This window comes from Pongo pygmaeus, chromosome 7 (assembly GCF_028885625.2).
Source record: "Pongo pygmaeus isolate AG05252 chromosome 7, NHGRI_mPonPyg2-v2.0_pri, whole genome shotgun sequence".
NCBI lineage: Eukaryota > Metazoa > Chordata > Mammalia > Primates > Hominidae > Pongo > Pongo pygmaeus.
The window spans coordinates 52,069,357-52,087,405 of NC_072380.2; the positions used below are offsets into that span (position 1 = coordinate 52,069,357).

At 38.2% G+C, this 18,049-nt stretch overlaps 1 protein-coding gene across 1 annotated transcript in view; it reads left to right on the forward strand.

Moving 5' to 3' along the window:
* The first annotated feature begins 602 nt into the window (after positions 1-602).
* The window catches only part of LOC129042590 (carbonic anhydrase 1), a 54,253-nt gene continuing 36,806 nt past the window's right edge, over positions 603-18,049 (forward strand). The window contains exon 1 of the mRNA XM_054498799.2: positions 603-663. The gene's annotated coding sequence lies outside the window, so the exon portion shown is untranslated. The remainder of the gene's footprint in view (positions 664-18,049) is intronic.

Sequence of the window (18,049 nt, forward strand, 5' to 3'; positions counted from 1 at the left end):
CACACTCTGAAATCCAGTCAAAATATGACTAAAGGCCCTTGCCATGACTGATGTATTCTCCCGGCCAACACCAAACAAATGGGAGCCTGGTTACAAGTCAGCCTTCAGGGACTTGTCACATTTCTACTTGGTTTCTTCCTTGTTATTGTCATAATAAAATGTTTTCTATGCTGTTTGGTGCAACTTAGGCCTTATTCTGTAGAAGTCTCCTCTACTATTCAGGCCACTCAAATACCCCAAATAATTGAGTTCAAAATCGACATCAAGATATAAAGGAGTCAGTGACTAAATATATTTTATATATGGTATTTTTATTGATTATTGTGCTGTCTTGACCTAGTATGGAGGCCTCTGCTAGAGGCTGGTCAGTTTCCTCTCTTGAGCAGCTGATTAAATCCACACCCCAACCACTTCCCTTATCAGGTTCTCACACTCCGGGGCCACTATGTACCCACTCTAATCACCACAGGGCCAGATATCAGACAATTAAGGACAGCGCCCATGCCCCAAAGCCTGCCAAAATTATGCAAATTATTCAACCTAGCTAACCCCACCCTTTTTGCTCTACATAAGCTGCCCTTTCCCCCTCCAGCTTGTGGTACCCGGTCCTCAGGTGCAACCCCTTGCGTGGTCCTCTGTGGCAGCCTTCTCTCATTTGGAGCTGTAAGTAACAAAGACTTCTGCCTTTCATCTAGCTGAGCATTGAAGTGTTTTGTCCGACAGCCAAAAGAATCTTTAAATCTTATAAAATACAGTCGTACCTACATCTTAATTACTATTCAATGAATGAAAGCTGTAAAGTTTAAAAAGCCTTTATAGTTTTTCTAAACCTTTTATATTTATCAAGCAGATATCTGTAAATCTGAAAAGGATAATATAAATTACCTTTTTTTTTTTTGAGACAGAGTCTTACTTGGCAGCCTAGGCTGGAGCACGGTGGCACCATCTCTGCTAACTGTAACCTCTGCCTCCCAGGTTCAAGTGATTCTCCTGCCTCAGCCTCCCGAGTAGCTGGGATTACAGGCACATGCCACCACACCTGGCTAATTATTGTATTTTTAGTAGAGGGGATTTCACCATGTTTGCAAGGCTTGTCTCGAACTACTGACCTCAGGTGATCTGCCCTCCTCAGCCTCCCAAAGTGCTGGGACTACTGCAGGCATGAGCCACCGCAACCGGCCAATATAAATTACCATTTAAACTTATTCCATGACTAATGTTCAATTTGACGTTAATTCCCCTAAACAATTAATGCAACTGATAGACTTGGTTAATTAAGTTCCTTTAAATATTATATATTATATCAATTACAAATTTATTCTACCTGAATCTCTCAAACATTTCAAATGCCTGACACATTAGTATCTTTTATACATCTTGCAAGTTTACAAAAGGAGGGAGGGGGTTCTAATAATTAAAGCAATTCCAGTAAAAGTAATAAACCAAATGTATGCAGTAGTAAGTTATGTTCTCTTGAACATTCAAACACTGTGTATAGACTGAAGAAAATGCTCTTGTACTTTAAAATTGAAATTATATGGTTCATATATCTGATTTTCTAATATATCAGGTTATATTAAATGCTTCAAGTAACTTAACAAACAATCTTTCATAGGTTATCTCAAGGATTAAATAATTAAATTTCTAAAGTTAATACAAATGTGTTAATACTGTGGATTTGACTAACTTCAACATTCTTATAGTTATTTCTCTCTTCTCCCAGTATTGTAAAGCCACTTATGCAAATAAAGAGAATAGAAAGATGTATGATCTGATTGGGCTGAGGATACTGTATCAGAGAATCAAGGCCAGGGTTGAAGTGTCAGTTAAAGAATTTGAGAGAGGGTCAGGGACATAATTAGGTACCACACATGGCCAGGGTGCCTCTACACAACCCAAAAGTCAATCTGCTGGGCATCTCCTTGAGGTAACAGAGCTTTCCAAACTCACAATGTTTCATGCAGTCTAGTATATCATGTGTACCCTTACCTAGTTTTATTTTATTTATTTATTTATTTATTTATTTATTTATTTATTTATTTATTTTTGAGACAGTGTCTCTGTCGCCAGGCTGGAGTGCAGTGGTGGAATCTCGGCTCACTGTAACCTCTGCCTCCTGGGTTCAAGCGATTCTCTTGCCTCAGTCTCCCGAGTAGCTGGGACTACAGGCATGTGACACCACGCCTGTCTAATTTTTGTATTTTTAGTAGAGACAGGGTTTCACCATGTTGGCCAGGATTGTCTCAATCTCTTGACCTCTGATGATCCGCCTGCCTCGGCCTCCCAAAGTGCTAGGATTATAGGTGTGAGGCACCGTGCCCGGCCCCCTTACCCAATTTTTAAAGTTACCTCTTTCATAACTTTTTTGTTTTTTTGAGACAGAATCTCACTCTGTCAACCAGGTTGGAGTGTAGTGTCACAATCTCTGCTCACTGCAACCTCTGCCTCCCGGTTCAAGCAATTCTCATGTCTCAGCCTCCCAAGTAGCTGGGATTACAAGTATGCGCCACCACGCCCAGCCAATTTTTGTATTTTTAGTAGAGATGGGGTTTCACCATGTTGGCCAGGCTGGTCCCAAACTCCTGACCTCAAGCAATCAACCAGCCTGGACCTCCCAAAGTACTGGGATTAAAGGCGTGAGCCACCATGCCCAGCTTCTTTTATAACTTATAACTGTGTAATTTGATAGTTGAAATTCCCTCTGTAGGATATTATTCAGTACTGGACTGAATTTAATCTCTTTATTGCCTGATTGGGGTCAACTTGCGTTTTACGTGTTTTATATCCAGTTCAATATCAAGAATCCTTTTGTCATTTTATTGGCCATTCCCTACGTGATTAACACTATCTACTGAATACTGTATCTTAGAATATTACCCACATTTGCATCAAGCTCATGATCTATAGCTCACCTACATCCACCATTCTATTTTTGAAATTTGGGATAGCAATTGCCAGGATACAGTTGTTCTGCCTGAGTCTTCACTGCACCTCAAGTTATTTTGAGGTTCATCCATCTTATCTGAACTTTCTCTGTGCTCTGGATTTTATTTCTCTCCAAGAGACACAAACTCATTTAGAGCATGTAGATCTTCCCTTGGGATGTTTCTGCCTATTTTATTCCTTGTTTCTATCATGCCAACATTTGTTCTAATCTTTCTATTTGTTCTAATTTTTTTTTTTCAAAAGAAAAGGAAAAAAACAGGTATTTTAGGCACCACTGGTCAGTGTAGGGCCGGTGGGTGGGACATGGCATTAGATGTGCTAGTTGAGCAGAGCTGTGCTGTTAATTTTCTGAAAGTGGTAACAAAATACATAAAATAAAACAGTGCAATGCCAGGACAGGCCAGCATGAGATAGGTGAGTTCTTCCCTCCGAAGCCTTCCTTCCAGGCTGTTTTATGTGCCTTTCCTTAGTGTGTCCTTCCTGTCTAATTAGGTTTCTCTCATTGCCCTTGTCCTAATGTTTTACAGTTATCTAAGGTGGAATAGCACAGTGGAGAGAAGCAAAAATATTGGAGTGAGACAGACTTAGGCAGAGGTGGCAATATTGTAAAAATAATGATGCTTAAGATGTAAGACTATTCATTGCTTGATTTACTTCCAAGATCCCAGAAGGGCACAAGAAATGTGTTCACACAATCATATGTTTTAAATAAAATTTGCAAAAGATATTTAACCACAATCAGTCAACCCCATTATCATTTTACTCTGACTGTCCGGCATCATATTTCCTGTATCAGGTGGTATTGGAGGGTCTGTGGGCATTTTTGAGACCCAAATGGGGGAAGTTGAGTTGAGAATAATTTCAGTTTGGCTTTAGTGGGACATATTTATGTGGGTGTCAGTCATATCTGTATATTGATAATTTATTGCTAGCCATTCAGGGTAGCATCCACTATGCCAAAACAAATATGCAGGGCCAGAAGTCATATCAAAAAGTGAAAGTGTGCTTCCCAATGGCTCCCAGGTTCAGAAATTTGTAGGTTATTGAAGAGAAGCAGATGGTGAAATGCACAGAGACAAAGCTAATCCAGGGAAAATAATTTCAATCATCCAGTGTGTAAAGCTGCAGACAGAGAATTTGGTTTTAGAATTTGACCAGAAAACCTAGTTAAGACAGGTTCTGTCAGGAATGTATCTGATAATGTCTTATGTACAATTAAAACCACATCATACGTTACAAAATTTTTTTGATGAAAATAGTACAAAATTAAAGAATCCTGTGTATTAAGACGCAAACCTATAGCAGTACTTCAAATGTGTGTGAAATTTTATGAATCCCAGTATTAATAAGAACAAACATAAATTTTAATCAACTGTGCTTGAAATAAGACTGAAATATCTTTCTATTCTCTCTACAGAAAATAATATAAAATTTTTGTTATATGAAGAGATAATCCAGAATTATGAAATTAAAATATAGATAAAAGCTATTAGAGAATTCTGTCTGGCATTGGCTGAATATAAAATATTGTTTTTTTGATTATGTGATATTTTTGATATTTAACTTTATAAAATATTTGATTTATTATAAATCATTTTCTTGTTCTAAATAGATATTCACTTTTGTCACTAATTTTATTATTAATTTTGTATTCTTTTTGTGGTAAAATTAAATTTACTACTTTAAACATTTTAAGGTATACAGGTCTGTGGCATTAAGTACATTGACGTTGCTGTGCAACCCCCATCGCGCATCATCTCCATAACTTTTTCATCTTTCCAAATGGAAACTCCATATTCATTAAACAATAACCCCCCACTCCTTCCTTCCCCGAGCTCTGGCAGCAATTATTCTATTTTCTAGCTCGATAAATTTGACTATTCTAGTTATCCCATATAAGTGGAATCACACAGTATTTGTCCTTTTGTATATGGCTTATTTCACTTAGCACAGTGTCTTCAATCTTCATCCATATTGCAGCATGTATCATTTCTTTTTAAGGCTGAATAATATTCCCTTGTATATACAGTAGTCCCCCTTATCTGTGAGGATACGTTACAAGACAATACATGAAACCATGGCTAGTACCGAACCCTATAAACACTATGTTTTTTTTCCTTATACAAACACACCTATGATAAAGTTTAAATTATAAATTCGGAATAGGAAGAGATTAACAACAATAACTAATAATAAAATAGAACAACTATAACAATATATCATAATAAAAGTTATGTGAATGTAGTCTCTCTCTCTCAAAATATTGCATTGTACCGTACTCACCTTTCTTGTGATGGGAGATGCTGTGATGTCTCTGTGATGAGATGACAGGAGGTGAATGATGTAAGCATTGTGATGTAGCCATAGGCTACTACTGATCTTCCTTATTTCTGAATCTGTGTATCCAGCCCTTTGCGGTGTGGTGTCACTCATTTCTTGCTTGCTGAAGTCTTCGTAGATGCTCAGTGCTTTCTGGTGCAACAGGTTGTTATCAAAACATGTTTTCTATTCATGTCTTCCACCCACCCATTTAAAGTCTTTTCCGTCTTAACAAAACACCCATCTTCCACTGTAGCTGTAACTTTTACAGTTTGAGTTGCAACAGCAACACTAGCATGAATTTCTTTTTCCTCCTTCACAATTGCCTGGATAGAAGATTTGTTCTTACCATAGATCTTAGCAACCTCAGTATATGACTTTTTTCCTTTCCTTATTAAGCCAAAAGCTTTCAAATTTTCACTTAAAGGAAGGACTGATGGCTTCTCTTTGGCATATCCAAATTACCAGCATCACAAGTCTTGGGCTTTGGGACCATTATGAAGTAAAATAAAGGTTACTTGAACACAAGCACTGCAACATGGCAACAGCAAATCTGATAACTGAGAAGGCTACTAAGTGACTAAGGGGAGGGCAGTGTGTACAGAGGCGATACGATGGACAAAGGGAAGATTCACGGCCCCATCAGGATGGAGTGGGATGCTGTGAGATGTCATCACACTACTCAGAATGGCATACAATTGAAAACGTATTAATTATTTCTGGAGGTTTCCATTTAATAATTTTGGACTGTGGTGGATCATACATAACTGAAACAGAGGAAAGCAAAGCTTTGGTTAAGGGGGAAACTACTGTATATATAGTACCACATTTTGTTTATTCATTCATCTGACGATAAACACTGGGTTTGTTTCCACCTTTGGACTATTGTGAATAACGCTGCTATGAATACAGGTGTACAAATATCTGTAGAAGCCCCTGTTCTCAGTTCTTTCAGATATATACTCAGAAGTGGAATGCTGGACCATAAGGTAGTTCTGTGTTTAATTCTTTGAGGAATCACTATACTGCTTTCCACAATGGCAACAGCTCTTTACATTCCCACCAGAAATGCACAAGGGTTCTCATTTCTCCACATCATCACCAACACTAGTTTTCTGCTGTATTTTTGTCTGGTTGGTTTTCTTTTTGTTTTGTAGTAGCCATCTGATGAGTACAAAGTGCATAATTTTTTAAAGACGGCCTCCCAAAAACCTGGGTCTTCTCTGTGCTCGCGTCTGAATTTTAGTTCTACCATGGCATATGGTCCATCGTCCATGATTTTGTTTCCTCGCTTGTAAAATGAGGATAAAAATAAACATGACTCTAGGATTGTTTTAAAGATTTGGTGAAATAATATATGTGAAACCATTAGCACGTAGTCTACACTTAAAAAGTAGCAATCCCTTTCATTATTATTTACTTACTTGTCTTTCTCCTGTACAACATTATGAGCTCCTCACTCATTTTCTGTCCTCAACACCCAGCATAGGACCTGACATATACTTGGTGTTTAATGGAGGTTTGATGGTTGAGCTTAAAATCATCCATAGAAGACAGGCCACAATTCTTTTAGTCACAATGCATATAGAAGTCAAAACTTCCTCAGTGAAGAGGAACTGAAAGTAAATATCAGAACCTTGCTGCTCTGTAATTCACTGAGTGCCATCAAGTCTTTATCAACACAGTAAAACCTTTACTGTTCTCATTCTCTAAAGTAGCTTCACTCACGCTCAGCAAATGATTTTATTTTTCTCATTAAGTTGTAAATCATATTACCTCTCTGGGTATTGCTTTAGACAAATATTTGTATTGGGTGGACCCTACCTGACTACTGCTGACAAGATTCTGGTGCACCAAAGGGCAAGAAAGTTTCAATGGCATGTGATTTAGGATGCTGCCCCAGCTGGGCTGATTTCTGCTTAGGTGTACTACACATGGCATTAAAGCCTGCAATATTCAGAGACCCCATTCTTTGGGGGTTGCCTTAGGATTCATGAAAGCCCAGAAACTGTATTCAAAATTGTGAGCATGTGTGTATACGCACACACATCTGAGAATATGTGCACTTTCAAAGGAAACAAACCTAACTTTTGTCATAATTTCAAAGGAATGCATGACCAAAAGAATTAAGACTAACAGACCTAGAAAGCCTAGGGTGGCAGAATCATTATCAAGCCAGAGGCTTACCTTTAGGAAAAGAAACAGGTCTTGAAACAATTTGTGGCATGAGTTCAGATCTTTAGGGGAGCTAGAACCCCCAATTACTAGGACCAAGGCACAGAATCAGCTAACCAAACTCCAAGGATGAAGAGTCATTGGAGTTGGCAGGGCAATTTAAATCTCCTTTAAACTCCCTCTAACTGCACATAAGTTAGATCCAGAATCTGTGGATCCATCCTAAAGATGGCAGTAGTCATTATAGCTGGGAGCTATTCAGAGAGGCATTCAAATATCACAGTGTGTCATATGTTAAATGCAGACAACCAAAGGTGATAGAATTATGACATCAAATTTAAAATTCTTAGAAGTATCCAGAATAGTATGAAAATGTAAATTTAGCACTTCTAAGATCCATTTAAACACAATGGCAAATTATATTTTAACCTATTTTGTGTCTTAATCTGATAAGAAGAAATTTGAAATTGTGCATCTTTTAATACAGGACTGAATGAAATAATTTCTGAGAAAAGTCAATAAAAATAAATATTAGCTGAGAAAAGAAAATCTAAGACATAAATTTAAAATAGTGTATCCGTACATACTTATACTACAGGTTGTCATACATTTTGACAGTACTTGTAATTTTTAGAAAATTGAAATTACTTTCTATTTACTCTCTGTAAATATAAAGCATCTCTACTGAGACATGGTTACTGAGTTCCATATTTACAGAAATGAGCTAGAATGTTTTACTCTCTAACTACAATAAAATCACCCAAGGTGATCATAAAGTTCCCATATCTCTTTCTAAAAAATAAAAATAAAATAGAACAAAGCTAAAAGATTTTAAAACTTAAAAAAAAAACTCCAAGGTCTTAGTACTATTAAAAAATGCCTAAGTTTAGAGAGTTTTGATTCAATTTCCTCTTAATTTCACTCTTCCCATGATAACCAGTCACTACCATTTGTATCCCCAGAGGTTTGAATGAAGTCTGACAAAAGTTTACTTCAATTGATTTCCTGCCATTCTGAGATAGGCTGAGACTGTCAAAGTGAAGGAAAAACAGTACAAATAAACATATAAAATACAAGAAGCATAAATCTTTATGGGCTTATAAATTACAGGTATTAATATACAACAATCACTAGTTCTCTAGAACAGTCCTAACCTATTCTATGGCTGTGCCATCTAGCCCTTAATGACAGGGTTCAGCTTCAAAGAGAGCTGGTTCAACATCTCCCCATTTCAGTTCCTGGCCTGATTCCGAAAGGTTTGGTGTCATGTTATTTCTCACTACTGAGGAAAAAGTTTGCTGGACACATTAAACCCTACGTAGCCAAATTCCAGTGATCTTATTTGGTCATATATTACTTGGCTACTTGTTGAACTGTAATCCTATCCTCTACATACAAGTCCAGGACTATAACAGTTTCTTAATCATAAGTAAAAGTAATTTCCAATTAATAAGAAACAGACTAACATGGGTAACAGGCATAAGGGATGAATGAAAAACATCAAGATTAACCCACCATAGTGCCAGGGTTCCCATTCATTTCCCCTTCAGGTAGCCATTTGGAGTATACTTTTAAAAGAGAACCCTGTTCACATGCTTTCTCTTAAGTACAACTTTTGCATCAACCAAACGTGGACTAGCTATTATGATGCAAAGGACCACGGGAAGCTGCTCTGGCTAAACATCTCCTTCTTGCTGGTCCTACCAGTCCACCGCATTTCATTGTTCAAAATGCATTTCTTTACTTAAGATCGTTGGAGTTGAAAATCACTATGTAAAGCAAAGATGTGACTGGAAGTTACCACATTAAGCTCTTTTCTGTCATTAATGCATTGATATGAATTTGTGTCAAGATTGTTAACTAGCCAAGGTTAGGCATTGAAAGTTGGACAGATGCATCCTAGGCAAGCCGGGGTGATCTCCAAAGTGGGGTAACCAAGAGCATTAGGAAACTGAAGTTGGAAAAGAGAGGGTAGCATGAAAGATGAAATCTGATATAAATAAGGGGGTAGCAGGGCAAAGCCATTTCACAGATCTGTAAACAAACTGCAATGCTGACCTCTGGTTTCCCTAACATAAGAGCTTTCACAAAGTAAACATGTTATTTAAAAATAATATCTCAAATAGCCATGCAGTTATGATGCACAGTTTAACTGAGGCAGGGGAGATTCTCAGAGGGAAGAACCCAGAGATCAGGGTTCAAGGCTGGGAGAGAAGTGGCTACTTCCTTGGAAATGTTCCTAGGTGTCCTGATCTGCCACTGAGCTACAGCCTTCAAACTCAAACTGCAAGGGAAGCTTTTTTCGAGCCTCCCTGGAAAAAACCCATGACCCCAAAATCCTTCCCTCGAAACTCTGTCCAGAGGCTTGGTACTGCTTCAAGTAGAAAATCTGATTTGGTTTCTGGGAAGGAGGACCTGTTGGAAAGTTACAAGATTGACATGACAGTGACAAGTCTGGAACCTCCTGGCTCTGATGCACAGTGCTTGAACTCCCTTAGAAATGAAGCATTGCCCCCAAGATAGTATAAAGTTACAATTATCTAAAGTTTTCTCTCTTTTTTTTTTTACCTGTTTCTCTTTCTCCAAAAAAAAGTTTAATTTTAAGAACAATGAAAAATCAATCTTAAACAATTATAGGGAAACCCAAAAGAGCACACTGTGCATTTCAGCTACTTCAGTCACAATGAAACAATCATTAAAAAGATATTATGTTTCACACAAAGAAAATGTGAAAAAAAAAACCCTCCATACTGTTAAAGCAATCATGTACCACAACTAAAGACAGGTAGAGTTTTTAAATTTTAAATTTGGCCGGGTGCGGTGGCTCACACCTGTAATCTCAGCACTTTGGGAGGCAGAGAAGGGCAGATCACGAGGTCAGGAGTTCAAGACCAGCCTAGCCAACATGGTGAAACCTCATCTCTACTAAAAATACAAAAAAATTACCGGGGCATGGTGGCACACTCGTCTAGTCCCAGCTACTCAGGAGACTGAGGCATGAGAATTGCTTGAACCTGGGAGGCAGAGTTTGTGGTGAGCCGAGATTGCGCCACTGCACGCCAGCCTGACAACAGAGTGAGATTCTGCCTCAAAATAATAATTATTATTATTTTATTTAATTTTTTAATTTTAAAATTACAAATGATTCGTAAACATTCTGTCCTCTCTTCTTTCAATATTTTATTTATTTTCTAATATGTATAACTAGCTGGAAAATTGTACAGTTCATATTCTTTTATAAGTAATGAAAAGAAAATAAGTGAGATTTAATATATATAAATAATTTTCTATTATTCTTTAATGCTTTTTATTTATTTAGTGCTTTTGTTTTATACAACATACAAAATACTACCGCAGCACATGTAGTGTAATAGACAGCTTAGTCGTAATCTTACTTTTCAAAAAATTGTATATAATACATAATCTCAACCCCAGTATCAGATATCACTTGTGTACATCTTGCCTTTATTCCTATTCTTGCTTCTGGAAATCTTAGCCATTTCTGGCAAAGGGTATACAAGGAATAGTTCTAAAGCAGTGGCTCTCTAAGTGTGTTCCTCAGAGCAGCAGTATCAGCATCACCTGGGACTTGCTAGAAATGCAGATTCTCAGCTTCCATCCCAGACCTACTGAATCAGAAACTCTGAAGGTGAGGCTGGGCAATCTGTGTTTTAACAAAGCCCTCTGATGCACAGAAATGTTTGAGAACCACTCAATTAAAGGAACCACAAGGCAAATATTTTTTACATGCTTCAGAACTTATCCCTAGCTTTGTTTTTCTCTTTTCAATCATTTAATTTAGATGTTTTCTCTTATGCCACAGAGTTGAGTGAGATTTCCCTGACTCCCTTGGTTTTTTTCAAACAAGTACATTTCTTTTCCTCTTAGGAGTATAATTATCATGTAGATCGTACAAAATAAAATAACTTCTCCATGTGTTCATCTGCTTAGGAGATTTCCAATTTTATAAGGCAATAAAATAGTATTCAAAAGGGGGCACAATAGCTATATTGACATGTCAGTAGACATGTAGAAACTATAGAAATGGTTCTTTTCCTCTTATAAACTTTTTTTATTGGTTAAAACAAGATTTTATTAAAATATTGGCTTATTTTTAGGCAAGAAATTTTTAATTTTTAAATTCTATAATCTGTCTCTTGGAAATTCTTCAGATTAATATCTCAAAATCTTATAAACTTTTAAATATGAGGTTAAGAAAAAATTTAAATAATTTTATTACAAAAATGATATATGTTCTTTGCAACTATCAAACAATACAGATGTAAATCAAGTAACAATTAACAATCTGTCATCTTTTAAAATCATAGTCTCTTCAAGGCAACAAATGTTACCAGATTGGTGTTTCTTTCTAATCTCTCTTCACTGAATGCATAAGTGTGTAGATGCAAAACAATTTTATATGCAAAATCAGGATCATATTATGCCATTGCTCTTCAATTCACTTTTTACACTTAAAGTATCACAAATGCACTTGTCTAGTATCACTATTTAATTCCATTCCCCTTTAGGTTATTTTGAAATGCCTGCTCTTATAAACATTGATTCAGTTAGCATCCTTGCACATTTATTTCCAATTACTCTTGTTAATTTTTCAATTACACAGACTCCTAAATGGGGAATATTTGAATCTAACTCTATGTCCATTTATAATTTAATTAAATGCTGCAAATGAATTATTGGAGTACTTCGTGTTTCCACAGGAATATTATCAGTCTTTTGAATTTTGCCTCCCATTCCCATGGTCTCTCATTGTTTTGATCTACGTTTCTCTAAACAGTGGTCACATAGATGATCTTTTCTCACACTGTTGGCCATTGGCTATTTTGTGAGCAAAAGGTCAAAAGTCTTCCTTGGAGGCTAAGGGGGAAAAGTGACCTTTTGAAGCTCAGGGTGAGAAACAGCATGATGGGTAGCACACAGTAACTCACACCTGTAATCCTAACACTTTGGGAGGCTGAAGTGGGAGGATCACTTGAGCTCAGGAGCTCGAAACCAGCCTGGGCAACATAGTGGGACCTCATCTCTACAAGGAATCTTAAAAAAAAAAAAAAAGAAGAAAGAGCATGGTGGGGCTTCTTCCCTCCTTAACTGTGTGGATTAACAATAGTTCTGCTCAAAGTTGCAGTTCCTCTCCAGGGCTGCTAAAGTTGGCCTGCAGAAGCAAGCTGTACATAGGACATTGGCAAAGGCAATTTTTCTCCAAAGACCAAGAGACATCTACTGGGTTTCACTGACTGCACTCACTCAGGGAGCCAAGGGTTCTGAGTTCCTTATCCCAGGGCAAAACATCAACCCTGTACCTAGAGGAGACACTGCCCTCTGCCTGGGTCTATAAAAGCCTTCATTATTTTGGAGGTCCCTAGGCCTTGCTTATTCTACTGATTGACTCTCACCTGCAGGGCACTAGCAAGAAGAGGGAGGTCATGGATATGCAAGGAAATTGTCATCTGTCCCAATATTTTGTATTTTCTTCATGTGTATGGCCACAGTTGTTCTCCCTGAACTTAAAAATAAATTAACAAGCACAGGCTATACTGAAGGTGAAGAGGAGATGGTTTTAAAATAAGTTTTAAAGGGAATCAACAATTTATAAATTTATTTAGAATATAACACAAGCAAAGTGCATAAAATGATTTACCAGTTCTTCCAAATGCTCATTTTAAAGCAAAAGCCCTGTGTACGAATGAGTGCAGAACACTGTGGCACAAAGTCCATCTTTGGCTTCCCCAGCCTGCAATGTGAGAGATTCCTTTTACCATAATAATATTAGGGAGGCTCTGTCTAGCCAAGCAGTGCTCACTTTCTTAAGTCATAGAGGTTTATCATGTCAGGCAAAGTTCAGAATCATTTAATCTCACCTTTCATCATCCATGTTGGTAGAGACAGAGCTACCTACTTCTAGATTTATGTGCCTGTAATTTTTTCATGTTGTTCTGAAATGAAGTGCCTGTTAAGTTTACTCCCCAGATAATCCTTTGTTTCTGGAAGTTCATGGAAGTCACCCTTTGTCATCATTAATGTAATATTGTCTCACAAGCAGGTATTATAACTCAATTCTGAGATTCCCTCACCCTTTTATATACCGATGATGCCATAACTAATTACTCTGCTTCATATAGCTCAGCTGTATCTCCAACCAGGGCCTGAGGCCTCCTCTTAAGCCCCTACCCCATCTGACCACCCACCTCCCCATCTCATCCTGGACCTCTTGCCCACAGAGGGAGAGCAGAGGGCTGCCTCCAGAGCCAAGAGACAGCTGCTGCTGCCAGTACCGTCTAGAAGCTGAACACCTACACCCACCCTCAGCAACTTTCTCTCCACATGCCCCTCGGCTGGCACTGCAGGGTGGATAATGCTCAAGTTAATTTGATACTCCCAGCCCTGTCAGAGTTATAAGCTATTAAAAATTGAAACTTATTTATTCTCCAGGTAGGTTTCACATTTCTGGTACTAAGACGAGGTCATGTCTTAGGGAAAGAAATGGTATCTCTTTCCTGAAAATAGTGTACTAAGATTCTGGCACCTTTTCCAGCATGAGATTTTTCATAGCTCAGTGGGTATTACAGCAGTGTAGCTTGATTAAAAATTCTGTTACTCTAGTTCCAGATGGTTTTTATTTTGGATGTGCTCAAAGTGTTTGTTCACCACATCACTAATGTTCCATAGAAATAAATTAACAAAATCAATTCACTTGCTTATTCATTCCAATATTTAACAAAAGTTTTTGATTATCTACTGAAGAGAATGGAAGATTCCTAGGATTGATAAAATTCAGACTCTGATTTTAAGAGTCTTACTACCCATCTGGTGGAGAGACAAGTATACACATAAATACAACCACGGTTTCAACGTGTGAGTGCTGTCATAAGAAAGATGTAAAACAAACTCTATGGCAATGCAAAGATGAAAGACTTTATTCAAGAAACACCTATCATCTGAGATGTATTTTTGATGATAGGTTAGATTTTCACAAGTGGATATGTGTGTTTGGGACAAGAGTTGGGCATTTCATATTAAAGAGCAGCACATCGCAAAGTCTGAAGGTAAAGAGAGAAAGACACAGAATAAATTTGGGGTTAATAGCCAGGTGCAGTGGCTCACGCCTGTAACTCCAGCATTTTGGGAGGCCAAGGTGGGCAGATCGCTTGAGCCCAGGAGCTCAAGACCAGCCTGGGCAACATGGTGAGACCCTGTATCTATTGAAAAAAAAAAAAAAGAAAAAAGAAAAGAAGGGAAAGGAAAGAAAAGGAATTTGGGGACAACATATAGTCCTGCTTTACTGAAAAATAAACAGTATAAAGGAAACTATTGAAATAAAAATCTGGAAAAGTAGATCTGAGGCCCTTGCCTGCTAGGTTGTGGTGTCTGCCTATTATGCAAAGCACTGGGAAGCTGTCGAAAATTCCCTGACAATGAATGAGGTGACTGGAACAGGGCTTCAGGGCTATCATTCTTGCAGTAGGTCTTTAGCTGTATATGAGGGAGCAAAGGCTTAGACAATGAGATCAGTTAGGATGTGATTTGATGTCAGCAGGTAAGAGGCAATGGTGATGAAAGGAGAAGGAAGGAAAGAACACCAGAGGGGTTGTGAAGATAGAATTGGCAGCATTTACCACGAGAGCCTAAGGAAAGGGAAGGAGACACAGATAACTCCAAACCAGTGGGCCTAGACCCTTACCATTGATAAGGATGGCAACAGTAACCAACACACTGGAGGCAGGAAGGGAACAATCACCAATTCATTTGGAGGCAGGAAGAGCTCAGAGTGTGAGCAAGTCACTCAGGTGGTGCTCCCTTCAGCAGAAAGGCTGTGTAGATGAGTGTTTAGTTAAAGAACTGACATTTTCACAGATATGCCTTGAAAATATGTAAATCTGTATTTCTTAAATGGTTAGCAAGCGGAGCCCTCAACAGCATTTATCACCTGCATGAACAGAATTATTTATTGTGCTGTGCTCCTGTGAATGGTATTCCAGGAATTGGAAAGATGTGGACAAAGTTTTGTTTTAAAATTAACTCTTAAAGAACAGGAATTTCTCTCATTAGTAGTAAAAGCAACAAGAGGTTGCCAAAAGCAAAAGTGTTGAGAAAGAAACATGTTCCCTTTACTTTTTCTTTAAATTCTAAGTGAATGGACATGACACAAAACAGCAACCATGATGACTGAGCAAACCTATGTAGACTTAACAGCCCTTATAAAACTCACATCACCCTGACTTGCTTTCGTGCTATTGTGCCAAAAGGGAATTGCAGGCAAACAGTTCACATAGATGACTATATTGATAATCATTCTGCCAAACTACACATCTTTAGTTCTTTCTAATTGCTTCTTCTCATGTATCTATTGCTAATATCAGCACTGATATTTTCATCAAAATAATATATGATAAGTTATCTGCCTAAAAATTTCAATAGAATCAATAGAATCGATGGATGACTCTTTTCTGCTACATCAACTACAGCCAATTGAATGATATCCATCAATATCCAGAGAATGATAAGCTTTAGTAATGAAACTATTTGTACATTTTATTATTTCAACCATCACTAACTCCCCTTGCTCTCCCCCTACACACCACAATTATACTCCCAATTTTGCTTTTTAGAAAGCAAAATCCCTGAATCTTTTTCAGCTCTCAGTGAAGCTAATTTCCTTGAATCCCACCCCCTCAAAATATGCCAATTCAATTACACCCAGGGCCAAAAATCATCTTTTATTTCCTGTTTGGCCTGTTTCCTCCTCAATACCCCAACCACCACAACCTTCAAACGCCACCATCACTAAACGAGTCCTTGAGAAGTTTCCCCTTGCTTCCTACCTGTAGTAGGCTAAATAACTGGCCCCAGTGATGTCCACATCTTAATCCCCAGAATCTTTGAAAATGTCTTACACAACACAAGGGACTTCACTGACGTGATTAAATGAAGGATCTGGAGATGGGAGATTATTCTGATTCATCCAGATGGGCCTGATATAATCACAAAGATTCTTATAAGAAGGAGGAAGAAAAGACGAGGGAGAGAAGATTTTATACTGCTTGCTTTGAGGATGGAGAAGGGATCATAAGCCAAGGACTGTAGGAGGCATATAGAAACTGGAAAAGACAACAAAACAAATTCTCCCCTAGAGACTGCAGAAGGAATGCAACCCTGCCAACCCCTTGATTTTAGCCCCAAAAACATATTTTGGATTTGTGACTGCCAGAAGTGTCAGGAGAATAAATTTGTATTGTAAGAGGCTAAACTTTTGGTGATTTGTTTCAGCAGCAGTAGAAAACTACTATATTACCTCTCTGTATGGTCTGCCATAAACTCAATACCATAAAGATGTGGATTGCCTGCCCAGAGAAGGTAACTTGCATGATCGATGTGTACCTTCAGATGATAGTAGCTGGTGAATTGGTGCTAATAGCGCTGGTCCAGTGAAGAAAGGATGAGGTGCAATCCACATGGAGTTTCCACATAGTAAGCCCCACTGATTGTTAGACATCAAGCTCAATACTTCACGTCTGTTATTTTATTTTATTTTAGTTTATTTTTTGACAGAGTCTTGCTCTGAGTCTTGCTCTGTCACCTAGAGGGCATCTCACATTGCACCCAGGGAATGCAGTGGTGTGATGGCTCACTGCAACCTCTGCCTCCTGGGTTCAAGTGATTCTCATGTCTCGGCCTCCCATGTAGGTGGGATTACAGGTGCCTGCCACCATGCCCAGCTAACTTGTGTATTTTTAGTAGAGAGAGGGTTTCGTCGTGTTGGCCAGGCTGGTCTCAATCTCCTGGCATCAAGCAATCATTCCGCTTCAGCTTCCCAAAGTGCTGAGATTACAGGTGTGAGCCATGGTGCCTGGCCACATCTGATATCTCTTTAACATTTTCTTCTTTATTATCTTTTCAAATGTATTTGACACATACAGTGCTTATCTTCTTGGGTATCTGGTGGTCTTCATAAACTCATTATTTGATGATTTGGGGGAGTCCTAAATTCCTAAACTGGACAATCTTTCCTTAAAGAGATCAGTAGCCAGTGGTCATCAGCAACCATGAACCAGTTCAGCTCCCTTGAGAGTGTCTGAGCAGAAGAGTCACAGACTCAGATTTCCCCTCCCACTGGCCTGAGCCTCAGATTTATTATTGGCATCCACTCTCAGGATGGGACACCATGTGTCTCTAAGGTCCAGTTCTCAGTTTTGGGGGGGTTTGCTTTGTGTTTAGAGGGAAAAGGTGCATTTCCTGAAAGGATCAATTACTTCTTGCAGAACCCACATTCTCTCCAGGAGTGTGGTCTCCCCAGGGCCTGGTGGTTCTGCAAGAGAGAAATGGTCGATGGCAGATGGTGGTGCAAAAGTAGATGATTTAAATTACGTTTAGGAGGAAGAAGCTATTAAACTTGCTGCTGATTTGATAAATAGATTTTGTGAAAGGAAATATTCAAAGAGGACTCCTAGGTTTCTTCCTTAAGAAATAGGAATGGTATAATGCCATTTACAGTTACCGGAGATGAGAAACAAGAGTTATGCTTGTATCATTTTTAACTGTTTATTCATATATTTATTTATTTATTTAGAGACAGGGGGTGTCGCCCAGGCTG